General features: G+C 35.9%; 1 protein-coding gene across 2 annotated transcripts in view; it reads left to right on the top strand.

Annotated features, from left to right (window-relative positions):
• Positions 1-27,291, top strand: part of asic1b (acid-sensing (proton-gated) ion channel 1b) — a 383,191-nt gene that overhangs the window by 189,363 nt on the left and 166,537 nt on the right. The gene's annotated exons all lie outside the window — the stretch shown is intronic.

The raw sequence follows: 27,291 nt of genomic DNA, 5'->3' as shown, positions 1-27,291 counted from the left end.
CAATTTAGAGCTTCAAGGCAAAGGCTGTCAATACTGATGTACATGTGATTTTTCAGGATTTTTATTTGTAATTAATTTGCCACAATTTCAAAAACTCTTTTTCCACATTGTCATTATGGGGTATTGTGTGTAGAATATTGAGGAAATAAATTAATTTAATCCATTTTGGAGTAAGGCTGTAGCATAAAAAAAAATTGGAAAAAGTGAAGCGCTATGAATACTTTCCGGATGCACTGTATGTTACTGTTATTCTTCTGTTTTTACACGTTTCTCTCAAAATCCCCATTAAAAACATTTGTTTTATACAAAAAAATAATGCATTTTATCGTAAGTCATCGTCTTGATTGACAGCATCATTATTAGCTTAGCGATATTCTAACCCTGCTTCAGTTTGCACTCTGTTACTGTTGTTCTTGCGTTTTTACATGTTCTCTCAGTCTGCCAGGCATCTTTGTTTAGTTTTATTTTTTCTCTGTGCTTGACACAGTGCATTACCTTCTCCATAAAGGTCACATACAATCTTCCCTCTTATTCTGGCTAAAAACGAATCACCTCAAAAGACTGGTAAAGACGCTGTTATGCGGGCCGCTCACTACTCTTCAAAGCAGAGTTAATGCGTTCACTTGCGCTATGTATGTCGGCTCCAATTTGGCACATCTTGACCTGCGATTCGCAGTGTTGTCAAACATCCCGTAGCACCAGCGAGACCAGCGGCCACAGTGGACATCCAGCATTACTGTAGGGCCCCCGAGGGCCAAAACACACCGGCGCCTGCATAATGAGCTCTGACAGCAGCGGGAGCTCAACCAAACCAACTTTCCACTCACAGCGAGACGAGGCATGGCAGGCAAGATGGAGAAAGTGAGAGAAATGTCACTTCCGTCAAGGGGACAAGCTGTTGGAGATGCTCAGGCATGAAACACGCACACACTTTCCTCAAAGCTCCCCCATAGCAATGGCCACATGCTGCACCCAGATGCCTGATCTCCAGCATTCCTCGCTCTCCTGCAGCCATCAGGACATGTTCCCAGATATCGGCGCACACACTTACAGCTTATAACCTTCAATGAGAGCTTGTTCCTCAATGGTGTCTCGCTTAGGTAAAACACAATGAGGCCTCGGGACACACACACACATCGAGTATCTGGCTCTGTGCCTGGAGTCTAACAGACACAAATGTTCCTGTTTGCTCAGACTGAAGATTCCTGGGCTTGTTGTTGAATTTAAAGGAATAATTGACCTACAATTGAAGGTTGTGCCATTGTTGAAAGTTCTCTCTGACTTTATTGGATCTGTGCAACACAAAAGCTGGTGATTAAAAAAGCTTTCGATTAAAAATGAGTGGATGAATGATGTCAGACATTTAACCCTCTAGGACAGGGGTCACCAATCTCGGTCCTGGAGGGCCGGTGTCCTGCAGATTTTAACTCCAGCCCTAATCAAACACACCAGAACAAGCTAATCAAGGTCTTACTAGGTATAGTTGAAACAATCAGGCAGGTGTGTTGAGGCAAGTTGGAGCTAAACCCTGCAGGTACACCGGCCCTCCAGGACCGAGATTGGTGACCCCTGCTCTAGGATAAACTGAAATGTGGGATTTTTTTCTTCATGTACAGTTGAAACCAGAAGTTTACAAAAAAAGATGTTTGTAAAAAGTCAGATGTTAATGTGACTAAACTTTTTCTCTTTTGGGTAAGTTAGGATTATCACATTTGTTTCTGTTTTGCTTAATAGCAAAATAATGAGAGAGAGATTTTTTTGAGAAATTGTTATAACTTTTCTTGAAAGTCAAGTTTACATACGATAAGATTGTTATGCCTCTGAAAAAGCTCAGATGATGGTGTCAATGTTTTGGAAGTTTCTGATTGGCTAATTGACAACATTTGAGTTAATTGGAGGCACAACTGTAGAATAGTATTTAAGGAAAACCTCAAACACACTGCTTCCTTCTGTGACAACAAAGGAAAATCAACAAGCCAGAATCGACCAAGAAGTCAGATTACAATTTGCTAAATAACATTAGGAAGCAGAATAATTTTTGGAGACATGTCCTGTGGTCTGATGGAGCCAAGATTGAACTGTTTAGCCATAATGACCAGTGTTACATTGGAGGACAAAGGGGAAAGCTTACAAGCCTAGGAACACCATCCCAACTGTGAAGTATGGGGGAGGCAGCATCCTGTTGTGGGGCTGTTTTGCTGCAGGAGGGACTGGTCCACTTCACAGCATGGATGGCATCATGAAGAAAGAACATTATGTAGAAATACTAAAGCAACATCTCAAGACATCAGCCAGGACATTAAAACTTGGCCACAAATGGGTCTTCCAAACAGACCATGACCCTAAGCATACTGCCAAATTAGTTAAAATGTAATTTAAGGACAACAGAGTGAATGTTTTAGAGTGGCCATCACAAAGTCCTGAGCTCAAACCTATAGAACTTTTGTGGGCAGAGTTGAAAAAGCTTGTGCAAGCAAAACAGCTTCAAAATCTGACTCTGTTACACCAATTCTGTCAGGAGGAATGGGCCAAAATTCCATTAAACTATTGTGAGAAGCTTGTAGAAGGATACCCAAAACATTTGACCAAAGTTATAGTTTAAAAGCAAAGCTAAAAAAATACCAAGGATACTTTTGACTGTCTAGAAATTAATTAAAAATTATCCCCTGAAAAATTCTCCCATTATTTTGGCATTTAGCAAATGTAAATCATTTAGGTAATCCTAACGGACCTAAAATAGTAAACGTTTAGAATGATTTACCATCGGACACTTTTTTATAGCGGTTTCTTTTTTTTTTATAGTGTATCTAGACCTCTGGTTTTAACTGTATATGCATGCGTCTGTGTGTGTACATGCAAATATACATACAAAGCTATTATTGTCTCCAGTTTGTAGTACAAAATGATGTTAAAATCATCTATTCATTCACATTAAACCAGACACGTTTGTGTGAGCTCTTCCTTTAAGAGGGCAAAGGGTGTTGAAGGCACGAGGGCGAGTGATGGATGTGTTCTCTGGACTACAGTCACTGGTTAAAATGATGAGCTCCTCGTGCACCTGCTCTCCGCCTGGTCATGTGATCACAGCTGCTGATGAGGTCACAATCCACCCGGATCCCACCTGAGCCAGGGAAAACCTCAGGTGTTATTTCAAGCCTCTCCCTCTTCATCTCACACTTTCATGTGTTACTTATAAACTTTCGTCCCAGCAGATTGCACCTTTCTCCTGCTATTTCGCCGTCTGATGTTCTTGCTCTGAGGCCCGCTGAGGTGTGTTCCAATTCTGAACCATCCCGGGGATGATTGTCTACCACCTAAGCAGATACCCAGCCCTCCGGCGAACCCCGGGGAGCCTGTTTCCTCCAAAGAGTGTAGTGAGTGTCAGAAAACAGGGTGGAATGGATGAAAATGGCGTTTCAATGCATTGCTGGAGCAGAAGGTGGGCTCAGAGGACGTTCTCTGGCTCGTAATCCTGACAAGCGCAATTTTGGGTTTGACAGTGGCGTTATTCCCCGCGGGCGCTCAGGGGGGCGGGAAGTGCGATGTGTTGCGGGAGTTGGCTTTCTCCCACTTTACCTGCCTGGCGAACCATCTGTTTGGCAGAAACGCTGCTTTTGAGCTGCAGATGCCGCATGTTTCCTGTTCCCCTCCGCCGTCCTGTTGAGACTTCGCTTCTGCAACACGACGTCTCCGCACGGCTGAGCACACAAATGAGTTGTGAAGTCGTCCTAACAAGACGTGACGGTAAAGGGAATGAATTCTTCCGTCTTGCGCAGCACGTGATTTCCTCTCATTTGCATAGCCTCAACCCTCCACGGGCCCAAGAACGAATGCCTTGCCAGAATTTGACAGACTTTTTGTCCACGGATCAGGTTTGATTCCTCTTGGTCCACTTCCCAATCCAATCCCAAACTTCAGAAGAGTCTTTTAATTTTATTAAATTATTATTATTATTATTATTATTATTTTTTTTTTTTTTTTTTTTGGTAGGAAAGCAATGCTGTAGTAAACAATGCAAAACTTTCAGTCAGTGTTTGTCTTGTATTCCGTAGAAAATATTTGGACACCCTTAACTCTTTCACACAAAACTTTTAAATACTCTCATTGAGGTTTTTTTTAACGTAAACCTTTGCAACCTAATGATTTATGCATTCATCTTTTTTTTCTCTAGTTTTCTACAAAATTTTGACAGACTTTCTGATTATTTTGTGAAATATTTGATATTCCAATTCTGAATAGTTTTGTCATTTAAGCAGCTTATTAATGATTTTATTATTTTTTATGTGACAGCCGATGGCCTTCATGTTAGTCTACACTGTAGGGGAGAGATTAGAGCTGCTGGAATTACAACATGGTAATTCATCAACATCTCTCGAAATACATGGAAGTGGCACTTCAACCTAAGAATAGAGTAAATGTTCTTGTAATATTAGAAACGGTGTGTATCTAATGCGAATAAAGCACATCATCCAGTTATGTTTAAAATAATTATTATAGTCGTCTTGAATGAACCATAAATGCTGTGCTATATAGTACTTAGGTGTATTAAAATGTCTGAAACCTAAAACCATCATTATGTGTTTGGAAACTCGTTCAATGTGATGCATTTTACACTTGTTTTGGAATGTTGATCAAAGTTTTTGCATTAAAACTTCCTCAATTTCTGAGTATTTATCAGAGTGTTTTTGACCGTTAGTCCAGATAATTTCCTGCAGAAATTATCATTTTATTCACAATGTGTTTGTTATGACTTCAGAGCTTAGTTAAAGAGGTAACATTTTGATGTGACTCAGTTTGTAGAGTATTCAAACAGCAAAAATAATATGTACACTACCTGACAAAAGTCTTGTTGTTAATCCCAGCTGTTAGAGCAACAAATAGTAACTTGACTTCTAGTTGATCATTTGGAAAAGTGGTCGATTTTTCTGATGAATAATCTGTTGAACTGCATCAAAATCATCACAAATACTGCAGAAGATCTACTGGAACCTGTATGGACCTAAGATTCTCACAGAAATCATTCAAGTTTGGTGAAGGAAAAATCATGGTTTGGATTTATATTCAGTAAAGGGGCGAAAGAGAAATCTGCACAGTGGATGGCAACATCAACAGCCTGAGGTATCAAGACATTTGTGCTGCCCATTACATTACAAAACACAGGAGAGGGCAAATTCTTCGGTAGGATAGCGCTCCTCATACTTCAGCCTCCACATCAAAGTTCCTGAAAGCCAAGAATGTCAAGGTGCCCTTGTCTGGGGTTAGAAGGGTCCAAAGAGTCTTGATGAACTTTGGGAGTCCTTAAAGAATGCTCTTTGCCATTCCAGATGACTTATTAATAAATAAATTTGAGTCATTGCAAATATAGATGCTCAAGCTCATGGGAGTCATACACAATATTAATTCTTTTTCCACTGCACCATGGCTTTTTATTCTATAATTTACGTTATTTATGTGACAAGAAGTTTGTCTAAGCAAAGTCAGGCCTTGCTGTTCTAATGAAATCATTAAAAATAAAGGCATGATGATATTTTATTTTGATCAAATAAGCGTAATCTAGAGGCCTTTGCCTTCATATAAGCCACTTCTGATACCAAATGATCAACTAGAAGTCAAGTTATTATTTGTGGTTCCTAAAACTTGGATCGCAAGTTGCATCATTACAAACATACATTACAAACTTGTATAATTGCAACTTCACCTCTAGAGCTATTCTATATATCTCCCCTATGCCCTATTCATTTTAAACGTTCCAACATTTTAACTTGGAATGATTAAAAAAAAAAAAAAGCATTAAAGTCATCTTTCTTGAGTGTAATTTGCTCTAAGTAATTTTTTACAGTTCATTGTGAGCGATCTTCATATTGACAATTGCTTACTCTTCGCAGTGCACTTTGAAAGCCATTATGCCATTTTGAACGCAACCGCGGCCCATGATGAAGCTGTAGGTGACCTATTATTTAAAAGCAGAATTTTTCCAAAGCTTGTAAAAACAAATATATATAGCATATGTTAATGCTTTTAATTTATAGTAGGCTGTTTATTAAGAACTGTATCTGTACTGAATATGATTCTGGATGTTTTACGTTATAACTAATGTAGTTCAAACGACGTATCTGAGACAGAGAAACTAGTTTTGGGAAACACTCGTCACTACATCGTTCTTTTCCTAAACGATACTGTGATAGTTCAGCCACAAGTTATGTCGTTATTTGGGAAACACATCCCTGATTGACAGCGAATGTGATGACATCACAGAGAGTAATGATGATTTACGTTTTCACGGACGAATAGGAAACTGGAGTGGGCGATCCTAAAAATGATTGACATAGATCGAAAGAGAGAGCATGCACAAGCAAAACAACATGGATACACACATATGGGCGTACCAGTTTGTTAGTACAGTGTGTTTGTGTGTGTGTGTCATTCTGCTTTCTGCTCCTCTGAAAAGCAAAATGTCTTTGCTCATCCAGTATGATGGAAAGTTTTTAGCTATTAGTTTTTAAACTCAGACAAAAGGCGTGTATGCTAATTATATGCTAATTTAATGGTGTTTGTCATTTTAATGCCTTATTTTGTTTTATTTTATTTTATGGTGCATTTTAATAAATATGTTTTTGTCATTTGATTAAACAACTTTTACTTTCACTTTCTTTCCAATTTAGATTAAAAAAAAAAAAAAATATATATATATATATATATATATATATATATATATATATATATATATATATATATATATATATATATATATATATATATATATATATGGTTTTATATTCCTGTATTGAAATAGTTTTTTTTTTTTTTTGTGAACAATTGTTTTTATTATTTCCGTTTTTGTTTAATATAGGAAGCATACTTCATATGACCATATCATACAACAACCCTGAATCCCCGCCCCCCACCCTGGTAGACTTGTTCTATAATGACAGAAGTTAAAAGCTTGCTGTGTTATAATAAAAATAATAATAATAATAATAATAATAACAAATATTCCTATATTGACTTGATGACATGTTTGCAAATTTTGTTTGAAAATTTCGGAATATTTCTTACATTTAACATTTTTCCCCATTTTAATTTTGCATAAATTTTGCATAATTAAATTGCATTTTAATTTGCCTTTATAAAGACTTTATTGTTTTTTGTGTAAATTTTATAGTTTATTTAACAATTTGTTTGTGTTTTTTTCATACATTTTTATATCTATTCCAGATTCAGTATTTTTTATTTTTTTTTATTTTTTATATTTTGGTTTGGTTTTGAGGCTTTTACAACATATAATACAAATATAAAACCTCTGTCCTGTATATTGTTGCTCTCGCTACTTATTTTTGTTGTTATTTGAATGCTTTCCTGATCAGAATGCAGCCCCTCAGTCATGTAGCAGACGGCCAAAATAGCTTGTATTAAACTATCAGACTCCAATTTAAACTCAGACGCTATATTTATTTATTGTACATAAAAATGTTTTGGATGGCAGCAGTTTACAGGCGATGAATATAAACCCCGTAACATCTCTGAAAATTACCGTCGGGCTGTTAGCAAGCACAGCGCGCCCGTCAACACGTCCCCAAATGAAACCTGTTGCCCATGCTTACCCGTCCCTGCTGAATTTTTAACAGTAAACATATATATTTTGGGCACGTTACGCCTCCCGTCGGAATTCTCCTGAAGGAGGCGATCAATTCGGCGCCGTTATGAATTATGAAGCAGCTGAAAGGTGTAAGAGCAGGAATATGTTTACTGATGTCTTCATGAGGGCCCGTGAGGAGAGATTTAACATCACTCGCTCATTCAAAACCAACCTCACATTCCCGATCATCCCTGTGAGTATTTTTTCTTCTGTGCACTGGCGTTTATCTCGTCCCCGTGTGATAAAAGCTCATTCGTCACTGTTATTATTTGATGGCTGAAGTCGTGCCGCGAGCGCAGATGGATTGATGCTATCAGAGACTGACTGATTGCTGTGTTTCCTGGACATTCTGCCTTTATTTCAGAGCTTGTGTTGTTGTGGATGAATCTGGTGGAGACTGGACCTTATTTGTAGCTTAAAAGAAGTATATCGAAAGAAGCATTGAGTTACTTTATGTTAAAAGAAAGTAATATTGTCATAATGTTAAATCGTTAAGTTTACTTAACTTTGTTCTTTAAATTATGCACATAGTTAATTCACTTAATAATTTTAAGGAAACTCGTGTATTTACTTTTTAAATTAAATTCAACTAAATGTATTTAAAGCAACAGGTTTATTCGCTTTTTTAGGTAAAGTTAACCAACCGCTTTTAAATTCAACTAATCACTTTTAAAGCAACAGGTTAACGTTTTTTGTTTTGTTAAGGCAACTAATCACTTTTAAATTCAACTAACCCCTTTTAAAGCAACAGGTTAACTTGCTGTTTTAAAAGTTAAGTCAACTAATGGCTTCTGAATTTAACTAATCACTTTTTTAAAATAACTAATCCCTTTTAAAGCAACAGGTTTACTTGCTTTTTTAAAGTTAAGTCAACTAATCGCTTTTTAAGCAATGGATTTAGTTGCTTTTTTGGTGAAGTCAGCTAATCGCTTTTAAGTGACGTTTATTTATAAACTGATTTTGAGAGGATTGTGTGCTTATGGTTGACAGGGATTGCCATTGGGGGAGTTCAATACGCGGCAGCTGTCCCAAGCAAAAGGCATTTTGGGGGGTTCTCGATCTACCTGAGCTCAAACTCCCCTCTTGCCCTGCAAATGGGAGGGAGCCCCAGGCTCATGAGCTCAGGGCTCTGCCAAACCAGCTCATTAACAATCAACAGCTAAGTGTGAAGTCTTGAAGTGAGGTTTATTTTGACACGGCTTGCCCAGAGTCAAGCTAATGTACGAACCACCAATCAGACGATTCCTAACTCAGTATAAATAACCAAAGCATCTTACCCTTAGTCATCTTTGTCTTGAAGAATCCCCTCTTCCACACCCTCTCCTCCTCTTTTTTCTCTATAGGGCAGCACAGTGGCCCAGTGGCTAGCACTGTGGCCTCACAGCAAGAACACCTTCTGTTCAGTTCTCTACCTGGCCAGTTGGCATTGCTGTGTGGAGTTCATGTTCTCCCCGTGCTCGCGTGGGTTTTCCCTGGGTCCTCTGGTTTCCTCCCACAGTCCAAAACATGAGACATTAGTAAAGTGACTAAACCAAATCAGCCGCATAGTCAAATTCCACCAGCAATCATAGCAATCTCGAGATCTACCTGAGCTCAAACTCCACTCTCGCCCTGCAAATGGGAGGGAGCCCCAGGCTCAAGGATCTTATGAGCTGAGGGCTGTCTCCCGGGACAGCATGCCAATCTAGCTCAAGAACTTAGCTTAAGTGAACTCTTGAAATTCAACTAATCGCTTTTAATGCAATGGGTTTAATCTCCTTTTTTATGTAAAGTCAGCCAATCACTTTTAAATTCAACTAATCCGGGTTTACTTGCTTTTTTTAAAGTTATGTAAATAAATGCATTTAAATTAAATGAATTATTTTTAAACTCAACTAATCGCTTTTGAAACAAAGGGTTCATTCCTTTTTTAGGTGAAGTCAACTAATTTTATATTCAACGAAGTACTTTTAAAGCAACAGGTTCACTCACTTTTTCAAGTAAAGAAAATTAACCGCTTTTAAGTTCAACTAATCACTTTTAAAGTAATTAATTTACTTGCTTTTTTGGGGTAAAGTCAGCTAATCACTTTTAAATTCAACTAATCACTTTTAATCCAATGGGTGTAATCTCCTTTAGGTAAAGTCAAATAATCACTTTTGAATTCAACTAATCCTTTTAAAGCAACTGGTTTACTTGCATTTTTAAAGTTAAGTCAACTCATGCTTTTAAAACAAAGGGTTTCTCATTTTTAGGTTAAGTCAACTTATCAATTTTATCTTCAACTAATTATTTTTAAAGCAACAGGTTTACTCACTTTTTAAAGTAAAGCCAACTAATCGCTTTTAAATTCAACTAATCACTTTTAAAGCAACTGGTTTACTTGCTTTTTTAGGTAAAGTCAACTCATTGCTTTTCTGTTCTACTAATCACTTTTAAAGTAATAGGTTTATTCACTTTAAAGTCAACTACTGTAAATGCAATTAAAACAACAGGTTTACTCACCCTGAGATAAAGTCAACTAATTGCTTTTAAACTCAACTAATCACTTTTAACGCAATGGGTTTACTCACTTTTTTAGGTAAAGTCAACTAATCATTTTTAAATCAACAGATTTGCTCACTTTTTTATGTAGTCAAATGATGTATTTAAAGCAACAGGTATATTAAATATTTAAGTCATCTAATTTCTTTTAAACTCAACTAAAAACTTTTAAAGCAATGTTTTTTTTGTAGTAAACTAATAACTTTTAAATTAAGTGAATCACTTTTAAAGCAATGGGTTTACTTTTTTTTTTTTTTTTGAGTAAAGTCAACAAATCCCTTTTAAATTAACAGGTTTACTCACTTGTTTAAGTAAAGTCATCCAATTGCTTTTAAAAGACTTTCTCTTATAAAGTCAGCTAATCACTTAAACAGTGAGTAGAATTGTGGCTTTTTAAGGAAAGTTAGCTAATCGCTTTTACTTTTATGAAAGGTCAACTAATCGCTTTAAAAGCAACATATTTAATCACTTATCACTCACAATAATAACTTTTATTTCTTAATAATTATTTTTTTACTTTATTATTACACAGAGTGCGTTTAGATCTGAGAATTGCTGCTTTATCACTTGTTATTTTGGCTTTATAGCACACAATCAGACTTAAGTATGCAAACCTTCTTATACTTTTAATTTAAAACAAAGTATGAATATTTTATTTTTATTTATTTTTTTGCTTTTACTTTACAACGATGCAATTAAATTTTGCAAATTCTGCTTTATTTCTGGCATAATTATGATTTTTTTTTTTTTTATCACACAACTAAATAAATTGCTAAATCTCACAAATGCAGCTATATTTTTCAAATTGATATTTGATATTTATAGTTCAAAATGCAACTGCAAACCTTGCAAATATTACTTTATTTCTTGTCATTTTTAATTATAACAAACACTATGCCATTTATTTTTTGTATCTTTGACAGTATATCAGACAGTCTGACCTAAAATCTTAATGTTTAAACTTAATTTCTTGCCATTTTTACTTTATATCTGGCTATATAACATAATTTTGCAAACGCAACATCAATTTTGGCATAATTTTGATTTACATATCCCACAATATCACTAAATCTCACAAATGCAACTACATTTCTTGTCTTTTTGACTTCATCGCACACAATATAACTTTAAATCTCAGAATAGCTACTTTGTGTTTTGTCATTTTGACTTTATAGCATGCAATGTGGCTTATTAATGTGTGAATGCTATTTTTGTATTGCTTAAAATGTAACTTTACCTATATTAGTTTTGTATTACTATACTGTTTTTATTTATAGAATTCAATATAACTTAAAATCTCACAACTAACACTTTATATCTTGTAATTGTGGTATTAAATCTACTTAGTACTTTAAACCTACTTAGTTTCTTGTTCTTTTGATTTATAAATGCAAATTATTCTTGTAATTGAAGTTTAATTGTTGTCATTTTATCACACAGTATGACATTATATCATTATATACTAATTTTGTCTTCATATCTGAAGACATTAAGGCTTGAAATATCACAATTGCAACTAAAAATCTGTAAAATCCTGTTGAATTTCTTGTAATCATGACTCAAAATAAGCTCAAAATCTATCAATCTTTACATCTTGTAAAGTGTGACATTTTAGAGACGATTTCTTGCAGATTGTGGCATCTGAAAATCCTTTTATCTCCATTTCAGCTGACAAAGACTAACAAGCTTCAGATTTGTAAGTTGTGTTTCCTCTAAGTTGTGAATGTGCAGGTAGTTGTCGGCTTTTAGACCTGTTGGATGTATGAATCTGACAAGTAAATGAAGCAAATGGAGATGCATGAAGGCTGTGGGGTTCAATAATGAGCTTTCACATGGACCTTTCGCTTAAGAAACACCAGCTGTAAGACACAAGCTTTCACATTCAGACTCGCAATCCAATCAAACACTCATTCTGCAGGCCGAGGAGAACACAAACACACATCATTCCTCAGACGGGCATCCCAGGGGCCAACGTTTCGCTCTCTGATGGTCTAGACGTGATTGCGTAGAGCGAAAGAACTCAAATTGACTTAAAGGTAAAAGAGAAAGTAGATTTTGTTTTTCCATAGAATTGAAGCATTAGGGATGTCAGGCTCATATCAGCCCAAACGTTCCCCCGCGTCACCCGATTATCCTGTTTTACAACTTTAAATCTGGAAAATTCCACTTTATTTCTTATTGTATTTATTTACGTCACATAATATGACTTTCAATCTCACGAAGGCAACTTTTATTTCATGCAATTCTGACAGTATGTCTCCCAATCTGACTTTTAAATGTTCGTGCTTCTTTATTTCGTCATTTTTACTAAAAGTTTACTTAAAATCTAACAATTTTATCTTTATTTTTTTTAAGTGCTTTTTATTTACTGTAGTTTTGACTTTGTACACGGTATATATATTTTTTGCTTGCAATTTTGACTTTATAGTTTACAGAAATACTTTCAAACTCCTAAATGCGACTAGCTCTTGTTGTTTTAATTTTATAGTTCACAATTAAAGCTAAATAAATAGGCTTATCAAAAGAGCGGGTTCTGTTGTGGGGTGTGTACTAGCCAGTATAGAAGAGAATGCACATGATCGAATGATGGGCATATTTGACAGTATTATGAACCATGATAGTCATCCCTTTTTGTTACAATCCAATCGTGCGCAAGCTCTTTTAGCTTAAGATTATTTCAGCCCCAGTGGAACAATACAGAAAGTCTTTTTTACCAATAGTGATCGGATTATATAGCAAAAGTCATACTAGATCAATTATTGTAATAGCATTAATTCTGTAGTTATGGACTAGTGTTTACTCGTTGTTTGAAACTAAGGTCTGCTAAGGTTTCATATATGTAATTTTTTATAGTATGGAGAGCTCTGCTGTGTCAGCTTCGGGATTATTAAAGTTTAAACAAACAAGCAAACAAATTTGATTTTATTTTGTAAGTGTAAAGGTCGTAAATACTATTATTTTTTGACATTTTGAATTTCTAGCACATTTTTCAGCATTAAATTTAGCAGTTGTTGCTTTATTTATTGCAATTTTGACTTTACAACACAATATGATTGTATATTTTGCAAGGGCTAGTTTATTTTGACTTTATAGCACACTATATGGCTATATATTTTTTTAAAAAGCTACTTTATTTCTCCTCATTTTCACGTAATATCTCACATTGGAACTTTTAATCCAGAAATTAATACTTTAGTATTATTAATTTTTTTTTTTGTAATTTTGACTTTATAGTAAAAAATGATTAGGTTCTATATTTGCTACTTTTTTGTCATTTTGACATTATAACAGACGATTTGATTTCATATTACGCAAATGGTACTATCCTGTAATTTTACAACGTAACTATGAAGTTCATAACCGCTTTTTTTTTTTTTTTTGGTCATTTTGATGTTATAGCACACAATATGATTTTAAATCTTGCATATGCGATTTTTATTTCTTGTCATTTTTACTCAATATCTCACAATGCAACTTTAAATCTTGCAAATGCTACGTAATCTCCTAAACAGGCTCATTGAAAATGTGTTCTGTGCTACATTTTTTGCAAAACTGCAATAACATGCTTCAACATACATTTGCCTGCAATTTGTAGTTAAATAAATGCTATGGGACAGTATGCCGCAGAGGACTTTTGTTCCTTTTCACACTAAGTTACTGATACTGACTGGGACATATTATCCAGGAATAAAGAATTATTTTGACAGTTGTTTGTACAACAACAAATTAATACCACAAAAAAAACCTTAACAGTGTCTATGATTTGTAATGGAATACATTTACTTCACCTACTTATATCCACATGGAAAACTTTTCTGCCAGGGTCAGTATGCTCAGTAGCTCACCTTGTACAGTCGTACTTAGGATGCGCAGGTTCTGATGAAAGACTACAAAGCCACAATGCAAATTTCTCTTCATGTTTGCTTTTGAAAACATTATCAGTTGGGGTTAAGGTCAGTCAAACACAAGGTGATTTCTTGCTTTTGTAAACCCTATCAGTTGGGTTTAAGGAAGGGATTAAGTCAGTCAACCGAACTGTGACTTTTAGCATTTAAAAACGCTATTAGGGAAGGGTTTAAGTCAGTCAAATGCGAAGAGATTTTTGGCTTTTAAAAACACTATCAGTTGGGTTTAGGGAAGGGTTTCAGTCTGTCAAATGCAAGGTGATTTCTTGCTTTTGAAAACCCTATCGGTTGGGGTTAGGGAAGGATTTTAGTCAGTCAATTGAAAGGTGTTTTTTGGCTTTTAAAAATACTATAAGTTGGGTTTATGAAGAGTTTTCAGTCAGTCAAATGGTAAAGAGACTTCTGGATTTTAAAAACACTATCGGTTGGGTTTAGGGTAGGGTTTAGCTCAGTCAAACTTGAGGGGATTTTTTGCTTTTGAAAACACTATTGGTTTGGTTTAGGGAAGGGTTTCAGTCAGTCAAATGCAAGGTGATTTTATGCTTTTGAAAACACTATCAATTAGGTTTTAGAAAGGGTTTTGGTCAGTCAAACGCAAGGTGATTTATTGCTTTTGAAAATACTATCGGTTAGGTTTATGAAAGGGTTAAGGTCAGTTGATTGTAAAGTGATGTGTATGCCAAGCCCCACCTTCTCGTGGACACATACCATGTGTAAATTGCTGGTATAACCAAACACAGTCCACTAATGTATTAGAGATTTGCACAAAAAATTTAAACAACGGCGTCATGTGTGTTTTTAATTGCAAGCTGCAAGAAAAGTCATTGGGGCAACGTATTTCACAATTCGCAAAACTTCTTGCCCTAGGTATGAATTCCCCATGAGCCTTGTTAGTTTCTCATAATTGTGAGCGCATCTTTCTTCTGTAAGACACACGCTTTCACTTTCAGACTTGCAGTCCAATCAAACCCTCATTTTGCGTGGGTGAAGTGAACACATGCGCTTGCCTTCCCATCATCCCTGAGTCAGGGCTGTCCCAGGGGCGAATGTCTCGCTCTTCGCCAGACTCCGACGGTCCAGCCGAATTGACTTAAAGGTAAAAGTAGATTTTCCGTAGATTTGAAGCATTACAGATGTCAGGCTGGGATAAGCCCAAACATTCCCCCGCGTGGCCCGACAGCGCCTCATTATCCTGTTTTTCCTGCGCCTCGGGTCTGTCTGTTTACGCCGATAAGACTGCATTCTGCTCAATCTGGCAGTCTGATCTCCATCAAGACACTCGGGGAACTGTATCGATGCTGGGCTCAGATTATGAATGCGCTGCTCGGCTGAACTGACACGTCGTTTTTTTTGTTTTTTTTTTCCTGCACCCGTGGGCTTCTGGCCGATGCATGTTTCGTTTTTGATCCGAAAGCATGGATAAGAAACACAGAGCTGCGGCTGGAGAATGCTATTTTTTATTATTATTCCTTATTTCTTCAGTGTTTGAAGATGGAGTTGAGATGCAGAGAAACGCAACCCCCGTCCGGAGAGAGACTTGAACTTGGGGCAGGAGAAACTGAGGTGGGCGTCCGGAAAAATAAATAAATAAATGGAAAAAAAACAGACGCTTCTCTTCCAGCCCTGAAGCTGAGGTCTCAGACGAGCTCATAAATGAACAATCATCTGCGTCGCGACTGCTTCATGTTTTGTTTTATAAGCAGCATGTTGATATTCATCCACAGCGCTCGAGGGAAACGCATTATCAGAGCAAAACTGCCTTGAAATATACATGCTGATGATTATCCGCTCTTTAAATCAACAGGAAGCAATCGTGTTTCGGTTTATGAGAAATCATTGCGTTATTTTAATTCCTTATTTATTATTTTAGTTTTATGTGTAAAAACGCACAGCTTGAGGGAAACCTTGTTCTGATCTAAATTTGTCAAGTACCTTTACTTGAAATAAATATGGTAATTATCTACATTAATCAACAGGAAGCATTTGTGATTAGTTATTTGATTATTTTAATTATATACTGTGTGTAGTGTGATTTTTCTACACTATGTTGCCCTTTAGAGAGTTACTTTAAATCTGCTGTATTTTTACTATAAATAAATATAATTAATTAGCACCGTAAATGCATATTCGACTACATAAAAATATTTATTAACCAGATTTTTGATCAATAATAAATTGTGGTTTTGTTTAATAATAAATAACTACAAATTAAATAATTTGATTACTCAATTTGTCGATTTTTTTTTTTCTTTTATTAATCAATAATAATATCATTAGTTATTTATTGTGTTATTTGGAAATCAAAGAAAATATTACAAGAATAATTTAACTTGTGAATAATGACAATTTTAAGCTGCGTTCACTCCAAAAAGAGAATTAGTACCCAGCAGGCACACAACGTTATAAGATGTAAATATTCAGTTATTTTTAGATTGGGACGTCAGGTAATCAAAATTGAATGTCTTGCCAGTGTTTTTCAAACTCTTTGAAGTCAGATATCAACGTCAAATGATGTTGATATTTGGTTGATTTTAGGTTGTGTTGAAAAGTGACCAAAATCAGCTAAATTTTATTGTTATTTACGTATTTAAATTTGAATCAAAACTATGAGTTTTGAATGTATTCATTTTAAATTTGATTTATTTATTTATTTGAATCTAATGTGCACCTCAGAGCCAGTTGCACCAGCAGTGCGTAAGTTAAAATGTAGCCTAGTTGGGAGTTAAGCCTGGTTCATACTCGACATGTACACTAGTTCGCCTAATGTTTGTTTTATATATATATATATATATATATATATATATATATATATATATATATATATATACATATATATATATATATATATATATATATATATATATATATATATATATATACATATAATATATATATATATATATATATATATATATATATATATATATAATATAAATATATAAATATATATATATATATATATATATATATATATAATATAAATATATAAATATATATATATATATATATATATATATATATATATATATATATATATAATATATATATATATATATATAATATAAATATAGAAATGTTAGGACATATTAACGTCCTGTTTGTGGCACATTAGTATATGTGAGGCGGTAAACTTTTCAAGATGTGTGGTGAAGTCTTTTTTTTTCTGAGTGCAGATTGCATATATTTTTTTTTTACTGTATATATATATATATATATATATATATATATATATATATATATATATATATATATATATATATATATATATATATATATATATATATATATATATATATATATATATAGTTAATATAAATATATATAATTTTAAATATATATACTTTTTTCCAAAATGTATATAACTACTGTAAAAAATTATTAGCATTTGGTACATACTTTCAGTATTATCTTTGCTTGAACTGACCCAATCTAATCCTGTTTATATAAAATGAGCCTGCTCCTATGCAGGTTTGAGCTACCAGTTACTATGATAACAAATCTCAAGTGAGTTTTAAAGAACAAAACCATCCTGGATCGTGCTAAATCGTCAACATCCAAATCCAGCTAATTGAGTAATCCACGTATGAAGAACCGACCCCTGATCTTAAAAATAAAAATGTAATTTGTTACTTTACTTGTTACTTGAACAAAGTAATCTGATTACATAACTCATGTTACTTGTAATGCGTTACTTCCGACACTGGTTGTTTTGTCCATTCTTCATTTTTTATTTATTTTTTTGAAAATTAAATAGTAACTTATTCCTATACTAGTTACTTTAAAAAATAATCTGATTACATAACTCATGTTACTTGTAATGCATTACTTCCGACACTGGTTGTTTTGTCTGTTCAGTTTTCTAAAAATCCATCATGGTGACATGTTTGTGTCTACTATGAAATCTTTCCCCTCCAAAAAATGCTGTCTAGATATGCACAGAATCAATTTGTGTCTCATCACGTCTGGATTTACGCTACAGCCGCACAAATCAAGATAACTTCAGCTAATCTTCCAGTCATCATCTGCACTCTGAAAGCTAACCGAAATCATTTGAATGCCATCAGTTTGATACACTGACAAACACTGACTCGAATGAGAAACTTTTTCTTTTACGTCATGTTTATGAAAGTCCGGCCTGCATTAGCTGATCTGAAGTATTTCCAAACATCGGCGTGTTGATAGCATGAGTGCTCTTTTCAGGGAGCATTTTAAACCATTAAAACAAGCGCCAATAAAGCGTTACATAAGATAGGGTTAACGCAGGTTAATGCCGTGAGTCCCTGTGGATCTGAAGAGCATGAGGGCGCGCGTCTGCCGGTAAAGCCGCTAATTGCCTGCCGTTTCCTCCACAGCTCGCAGTGCCACGACACGGACCGTTTTTTCGCTCATTTCCCCTCATAGCCTCCCCTGAATTATTTCGGTGGCTCCTTCGCCAGCCGCGGGTGATTTATGTGTTTATGGCCATTACTGACGTTGAGTAATCCATTTTGTTTTTCCCCGCTCCCGCTCTCCTGGCAGCGTCACGTCGCTCCCTCAGGAATATCAATTACCCGCTTCACTTTAACTCCTGCTTCTCTGAGGCTCGCCAAAAACCGGCACACATCAGCCAGACAGCCGTTTCTGCAAGGGTTTCACTAGCAAAAGTCATATTTAGGCTACAGTCGAAACAAACATTATTCAGACATCTTTAACATGTGGGGTTGTTAATGTAACATTGCGTTTTTACTGTCACACGTGATGACAAATACAAATAATATAGTTAGTGTTGTCATCATTTAAAAAGACTCAACAGATTAGTTCAAGTACTTTACTATTACAAATCATGATGGTATTTACTATAAATTACTGTAGGTTATAATTATTATTTGGGAAGAAGTCAGAACCGATTCAACTATCAGAACAAATTTTTTCCAAATAGGCCTACACGCACACAATGCTGTTTTTTTTTTTTTTTTTTTTTTTTTATAAATCATAATACATAATACACAAAATACATTTGTCAATAGCCAATATCATTACCTTTGTGTCATATATTAATTTCCATATTTAATGGAAAGTTACTGTAATGAATCAAGTGAAATTGATATTTACAGTGTATTTACAGTTGAAGTCAGAATTATTAGCCCCCTTTTGATATTTTTTTCATTTTTAAATATTTCCCAAATGATTTTTAACAGAGCAAGGAAATTTTCACAGAATGTCTGATAATATTTTTTCTTCTGGAGAAAGTCTTATTTGTTTTATTTCGGCTAGAATAAAAGCAGTTATTAATTTTTTAAAAACATTTTTTGGGACAAAATTATTAGCATCTTTAAGCTAATTTTTTTTTTCGATAATCTACAGAACAAACCATCGCTATACAATAACCTGCCTTATTCACCTTATTAACCTAGTTAAGCCTTTTAATGTCACTTTAAGCTGTATAGAAGTGTCTTGAAAAATATCGAGTCAAATATTATTTACTGTCATCATGGCAAAGATAAAATAAATCAGTTATTAGAAATAAGTTGTTAAAACTATTATGGTTAGAAATGTGCTGAAACAATCTGCCCTCCATTAAACAGAAATTGGGGAAAAAAATAAACAGGGGCGCTAGTAATTCAGGGGGGCTAATAATTCTGACTTCAACTGTATGTTATCTTTAAGGGAAAACAATCGATTTTACGAGTATTATTACTAACGCAATTTCTTGTGATGCATTGTAGGATTTTCTGCTAATGTGACACAATAAGGAGTCTTACTCCAAACACCTTTGCGTTAAACTTAACCTGAGCTATTTTTTACCATGTTTAATAGAAAGAAACCGCCATGAATCATGTGAAATGTGTTTTTTAGCAATGTATGTCATGCTATTTATGAGAAAAACCAAGATGGATGACCATTTGTAGACCTACTGTAACACTATTTAGTTAATATTTTCCTTATTTATAGTTGTCAATGTCAAATTAAATCTTCATTACTGATTAAAAACAAGGATTTATAAAAAGCTGTTATCTCATGAAATAATGACTAATGGTTCTTGAGTGTCTCGCATTAAATACCCTTGAGTTTAACTTTACATTGTTTAATGCCCAGGCTGAATGGAAAGTGGCTGCAATATATCATATGAAATATGCTTTGAGCTGTGTGTTTTTTATACTATGTAGAATAATCAGGTTGATTAGCACTTGTGGCGTTAGCGTACATATATTTTGATTTGCTATTTTCCTGTTATTTGTTCTAGCAACAATCGAATAATGAGTGTCTTGTGTTGAATACATCGCTTTAAACTTTACACTAAATATAATATCCCATGTTAAGTGGAGGATGAGTGCCACGAATCTTGAAGCCATTTATATTTTAAGCAGTATTTTCTTTTAATCAAACTCATTTAACAATGGAAGATCGAGTTGCATGTGGTGAGGCTTAATTATCCAATGTGTCTATGTCTGAAATAGCCTGAAGCGGCAATACTGTTTTGTATTGTTGTATGAAATTACCTTTTTTTTTTTAAAGACAAAAATATTTACACAACATTAATGCACATCAGTAACTCACCAGTAACCTTTTTAATGTGTGTTCCTGTTAGAAAACATTGGAAATAATTGGAAATCTGGCGAACAAAATAATCAAACCCTTGAGAACAATTGTGGTCGGAACCAAAGTTTACAGGACTGTTCTTTGGACTTCTATATTCTGATTGCTTGCCGCCGAACTGCGTCATACACTGTAAAAAATGGTTGTGATTTCAACGCCAAAAAACTGTAAAAATGCTACAGTATAAATCCATAACCTGGTTAACGGTATGTTTCCTTAATATATACGGCGAATAACCGTAAATTGACTTTCCCAGAATTCCCTGCATGGCACATAACTTTTTATGCATTTGGTAGACATTACTATGGATCTTTTTAGTTGTTTCCCCATCAGTTGTGTACATTAGAGATTTATGTTACATCTAATGTTAATAAACAATGTTTATTTCATGACTTTAATTTTATGTGTGTTCCATACTGGTGTTTAGTAGCTGTGTGCATGACAATGAGCACCTTCTATGTGCTGATACTCTTTTCTGCTTGTGGGAAAAGTTAATTGTGATGATCATTGGCTCATCATGTAACTTCCTCATCACCACCTGCATGTGGGTGTGTTAACGTGTCTAACTGTGTAACAAAAGATGTGTAGATGTTGATCATTCAAAATACAGACATATTACCTCTATAAATGAATAAAATACGGTAATTTACCGTAAAAAATGAAAAATTATTTTTACAGTTTATACTGTGTTTTTAACAGTAAAGTACTGACAACCACAGCTTCTGTTTTTTTTATCGTAAATTTTACGGATAGTAGCTCACTATCATAAAGTTCTCAATGTCCACACCGGCTAAGACGCGCCACACTGCTCCATGCTGCTTATCGCCTCAGGCTGTCTGACTTCCAGCTACTTTGACGCTCTCGCCGCTTTTGGTGTAAACACACAGTAAGTAACTGTAACTAAGGGCCTACTCATACTATGCCATTCGTACCGTGCCCAGGCCCGTTTCCTGGATCGTTTGAGAAGTGTAAGTGCGCTGAATCGGGCTCAAGCACGGTTCACTTGGCCGGCCCTGGCCCGGTTGGAAGGGGTGTGCCTGAGCGCGGTTCACTTGGGCTTTGGCACGGTACGCTTGTGTGTGAGTGCAAAACGCGCCAAAGCCCGAAACTGAAAGCAAGACGTGACTTTTAAGGGACTGTTTCATATGGATTTATTAATCATTCTTACTGTTCAGTAAACGCAAACTGTCGTAGTTTATTAAAGACGAGAACTCCTCACAGCACGACAGCTGCGCACCTTTAGCAGACCTCCTCATTCCTGCAGCACGAGGGCTTTATGATTGTTTCTGAGCGCCAGCAGTGGCGGATCTGTTTGGCGAAATATCTGACTGCGTGTCACCGCATCCCTAAGGACTGTTTGGCGAAATATTTGACAGCATGTCACTGCATATCAAACAACTGAAACGATATAACTAGAGAAATCTCCACTGTGCTGCTGAGTGAGAGAGCGCTTCTCACTGAACAGCGCAGCAGCGATGACGTAAGCATGCCGAGGCCCGTTTGTGGTGTGAGCGCAGGCCGTCGGGGGAGACGGGAGGGGGGACAAGCGTGCTTTGGCCCGGTTCGAGGCAACTGTACCTAGTGTGAGTACGGCCTAATTAAATGACAAAATTAGGTAATCCTTTTTTAAGCAGAAAAGTAATTCAATTACAGTAACCAGTCACTTTCTAACATTAAATCTAACGCTAATAAGCATTGCATCTTTTTTTGACTCAAAAAGTGTTTATAAATAGGCAATGACTGCCAAAATAGCCACTAGTAGTGAAGGTCTTTTATGAAGTACCTTAACCTTACACTTTCCATTAAACATTCATTTCCACATTTAATGGAAAGTATGAATCATGTGAAATATGGTTTGCACGCCGATTTTTATGCTGGAAAACAAGATGGATTAGCTCTTGTACACCTAGCGTAGCGAACATAATCGGGCCATTAGCCTGTTTTCAGATGCTCTTTAAATGAGGTGAGCGGGTGATTTGTTAAGCGGGTGTTACCTGAGGTTTTTGGGGGGAGTGTCAGCTGTGTTTAGGCCGTGGGGCGATGACAGTGCGACGGCGCAGCTCTGCTAAATTGGGCATGGCAGCAAAACACGACGACTCTGGGATCTGTCAGCGAATCTCCCCGGGACATGGTTTAATGACTGGCGTGTGTTTATGGCAGCTCTGCTCCTTCCTGACAGGGGATTTGCTCACCTTTAGCATTTTATCAGCCGCTTCATGTCCGCGCGCACTTAACAGTGTGTGTTTAACAGCCAGAGCTGTAGTCAAACAATGCTTGTTTGGCTGGGATTTTGATGCGGATTGAGGGGATAAGAGATTTGTTGTCGTTAAACGTCTGTTGAGTCTTTGCATATTTATTTAGGAAACAGTTCTAACTGTGTAGTAAGTTCTAGAGAAGCTTGGAGAGAAATTCAGAGAAATTGTAGTTTAAATTAAAATGAATGAGCTTATGACTATTAAACTTTATTATTGTGTCAAAATAAATGAAAAATAGCAATAAATCTCAGGTAGTTTGTTTTAAAGGGGGCCTGTTATGCAAAAATCACTTTTAACGCAGTTGTATGGTTACATTGTATGAATGTGACCAGCTTCTAGTGGTAAAAATTCATTCATTCATTTTCTTGTCTGCTTAGTCCCTTTATTAATCTGAGGTCGCCACTGTGGAATGAACTGCCAACTTATCTAGCAAGTTTTTACGCAGCGGATGCCCTTCCAGTCGCAACCCATCTCTGGAAATCATCCACACACATATTCACACACACACTCATACACTACGGACAACTTAGCCTACCCAATTCACCTGTACCACATGTCATTGGACTGTGGGGGAAACCGGAGCACCCGGAGGAAACCCATGCGAATGCAGGGAGAACAACTTAGCCTACCCAATTCACCTGTACCGCATGTCTTTGCATGTCTTTGGGAAAACCGGAGCACCTGTAGGAAACCCAAGCGAAGGCAGGGAGAACATGCAAACTCCACACAGAAATGCCAACTGAGCCGAAGTTTGAATCAGCGACCTTCTTGCTGTGAGGCGACAGCACTACCTATTGCGCCACTGCCTCGCCTGGTAAAAATGTATTAATTTAATTTTTTATAATCACACTTAATGAAAACAGTCTACAGAAATGTCATCAAAGAGGGGAAAGCCCCGCCCACTTGTGAAGATTTTTCTCTCATTAGCATAGGACGTTAGTCTTGTTTTTAAGTCTGCTACTATGCTGACACATAGGCATTTAAAGCTCCACACTCTTTTTAGAAGAGCACAGTCTCGTTTGAATAGTTATTAATCATTAATAGTTATGAATAGTTACATCATTGTGTAAATGTATCTTGAATTGAAATATCTTCGAAATCATATCAAATTTAGTTTTGTCATGTTGTTTTTTTCTCTTTCTGTGTAGTCGAACTATCTCTGGAAAGATTGGTGTGTATCAGGACTCACTCAAAAGCACATTTTAAAACACTGTTGATTTACGCGAGGAGCTTCAAACGGGGCAGTTTGACTTTTGCGTACATCAAACAAGTCAAGTGTCAATCAGAAAGACCCCTGTTGAGTTTCCCTGGGCAAACGACCTGCTCTCAACCTCTACATTCTCTCTCAGCTATGCTTTCTGTCTCTGTATTCTTGCGTCGACCTTGTTTTCTCTATGTTTTCTCTCTCTCAGCCAAAGAAAAAGATCCTGGGAAACTGATTTTTGCATCGATTTCCTCCCCGTCCATGGATGTTTGGCAAAGCTAGCTCACGTCTCTGCTAATCTCCGCGTCTTTACAGCCTGTTGTTTCCTGCTTGTTGACTGACACCTCAAACACTCCAGCGTGTGCTGCTGTAGGCCTCCGAATGAACTGAGCGAATCAACGCAGAGATGTTTGGGAGTCCGTCCAAATTCGGCTAATTGCTAGTTTTGTAATTGATTTAATAATTCATGGGGCCACGCGATTGTTTCCGCTGCTTATCTCTCGTGTTTTCTGGGTGTTTTGGCCAGGAATTATGGCAGAGGCGAATCGTTCTATTCTCCGAAGAGTCGTTTTGCTGTTGTTTTTTTTATTTCTGATTATGCTGAATCATAATTGTTCAGTTTTGCTAATTACAATGCCGCCGCTAATTCAGTCTCATTTAGACTGCTAATAAAAGGACACATCTACAGGGACAACAAGAAGGATGCGTGTCGTAATTGCTGAAATTCATCACACGCATTTATTTTGCACCTTGCATTCAGAATAATTTCAACTGGGGCTGCAAATATAGAGAATACAAGAGAAAACGAGCTGGATTTTAAGTGAAACCACCCATTCCCTTCACACGTTTATAGTGTCAAGTTGTAAAACTAAACGTTATTGAAATTGTTTTATCCCAGCAGCCATTAGACAGCTGAATAAAGCATATACTAAAGCAGAGGTGTTTCTGTATTTGATTTACCGACTATTTATTGGAATGTTTTTCCCATATTTTGCTGTTTATTCATAGAAGAGGTGGTTTATTTGTTTATTTATGGGAGATGACTGGACACCTCAAGACTTGGACCATGTTCATACTAGGGTTCGTGAGCGATTCTGAATGTGAAACCTGGAGTACGCAAAGTTTTTGTGCGTACGTAGCGTTGATACATGAGGCCCCAGGTGGATATGATGTTGGTAAAAGTGTTTACAAAACAAAACTAAAGTGTTTTCAGTCGTTCTTTTGTGGATGACCTTTTTTGGAAATCAATAGTGTGGACATGTCGTGCTTTTATTCAAAAAATGTCTAAATTTTCACATTTATCCTGATTACTGTAGACGTAGCCTTGTTTTGTGTGTTATGTTTTGAGTTTTTAAGGTGCTGGTTGCTGTTGTTGCTACTATATGTGAGTCTTGAGTTGTATTGTGTCATGAATAAATATTCTTTGGTAGAGTTTATGGGTGTTTCACAGTACTGGGTTGCATCTGGATGGGCATCCGCTGTGTAAAACATATGCCAGAATAGTTGGTGGTTCATTCCACTGTGGCGACCCCTGATAAATAAGGGACTAAGCCAAAGAAAAACGAATGAATGAGGACTCTTGACTGCAAAACAAATCGGGCTTTGGTGCAAATGAAGTAACTTAACCTAAAAATGATAAGCATTGGCAACATTACAATAACCACACAATAGCTTAGCACACTTTTTACACAAAAGCACAGAATGGTGCAGCCCTAATGGAAATATATCTAATGATATTTTTTACATTTCATGGCAAATATATAAACATCAGAAGTGTAAATGAAAGGCCCTCTTTCCTCCGAGCACCTCTGTGATGAGAATCGATCCGCTTGAAACGCAGGTGGAGAGAGACAGAGAAAGGTTGATGGGGCGGAATTTGATTATTGGCTGTAAAATGTGTCGTTTTTAATGGCGTGAGGTTTGGATGTGGAGGACAGACGGCCGTCACTGCGGGACAGATTACACAATGTCCCCAGCCAGAAATGGGAAAATGAGCTCAAATGTTCTGCAGTTTATGATGCGACACATTCCCTGCCTCCCTTCATTTACAAATGTAACATTGTGTACTCAAATTAAACGTGGTTTCCCTTAACAAATGCACTTTACAGCTATTATTAGTTGATGAATGAGTGTTTTTTTTTTTCCATTGTTGACGTTTTCTGAATGACTGTCAGGTAATTGATATTTGGTTGCTAGTCTTTCATTGTTTATATTGGATGGGCAATATCTTGTTAGCAAAAATGTAACCTATCGTAATAATAAATAACAAATAACAACATTAAAACCTATTCCAAGCTTATAATAGTTAAACGAAAACTAAAATATAAAATAATTGTCGTTAACTGAAATAAAAATTAAAACATGTTTATTTAAAAACTAGAACTAACTGAAACTGTATTGTGTACTTTCAAAGCTAACTGAAACTAACTAAAATTACAGCAAACACCTTCTTAGTTTTCGTATTTGTAAATGTATTTAATACATAATCTTACTGTCAACCTTTTAAAAGTAAATATAATTTTGGTGTTTGACCGTACGACACCTGAGAGTCTGTAGTCCTGCAGCGATTAGCCAGATTAAGCTGGTTCTCCTCCAGTCAGTCCTCACTGTTGCTCCCGCAACCAGTGTTGCCAGATTTTCTCACTCAATTAGATGATTTTAAATTTATTTTTGTGGGTAAAAATGATTTAGGCGGTTAGTGTAAAATTGGGCAGTTTTGTAATGACTTGCCTGCTAGCCCCGGTCTTCACTTATAAACCAGTTATGATCCCCAAAAAAGGTGCCATAGCCATGCAAACGAATCTTTTTAACCAGATCTTCTAAGGCTGTTTTTACACTGCAGATCTTGATGGTCAATTCCGATTTTGTGACTATCCATTTTTTTTTTTTTTTTGATGACCTGCTTATATAATTTTTTAAAAGTGACTCGTATATGATCGTCTGCATTTACACAGCTTAGGAATCATCATTCGCTATGGTTTCTAATGACACGCGACTCGCATTGACATGTGAAAATCCAATCTACCTGCTTACACTGCAAACACGAGAACACAGATGCGATTCATATCGGATAAATTTCCACACATGAACAAGGCCTGAATTTGATTTGAGTAAAATCCATGTGATTTATTTCTGCTTACACGTACATGGACCATATCCGATCTGTGCCACATGAGAGAAAAAAATCAGAAT

This window comes from Danio rerio, chromosome 22, assembly GCF_049306965.1.
Source record: "Danio rerio strain Tuebingen ecotype United States chromosome 22, GRCz12tu, whole genome shotgun sequence".
NCBI classification, from domain to species: domain Eukaryota; kingdom Metazoa; phylum Chordata; class Actinopteri; order Cypriniformes; family Danionidae; genus Danio; species Danio rerio.
The sequence above is the reverse complement of the archived record's forward strand: the minus strand, read 5'-3'. Positions and strand labels throughout refer to the sequence as shown.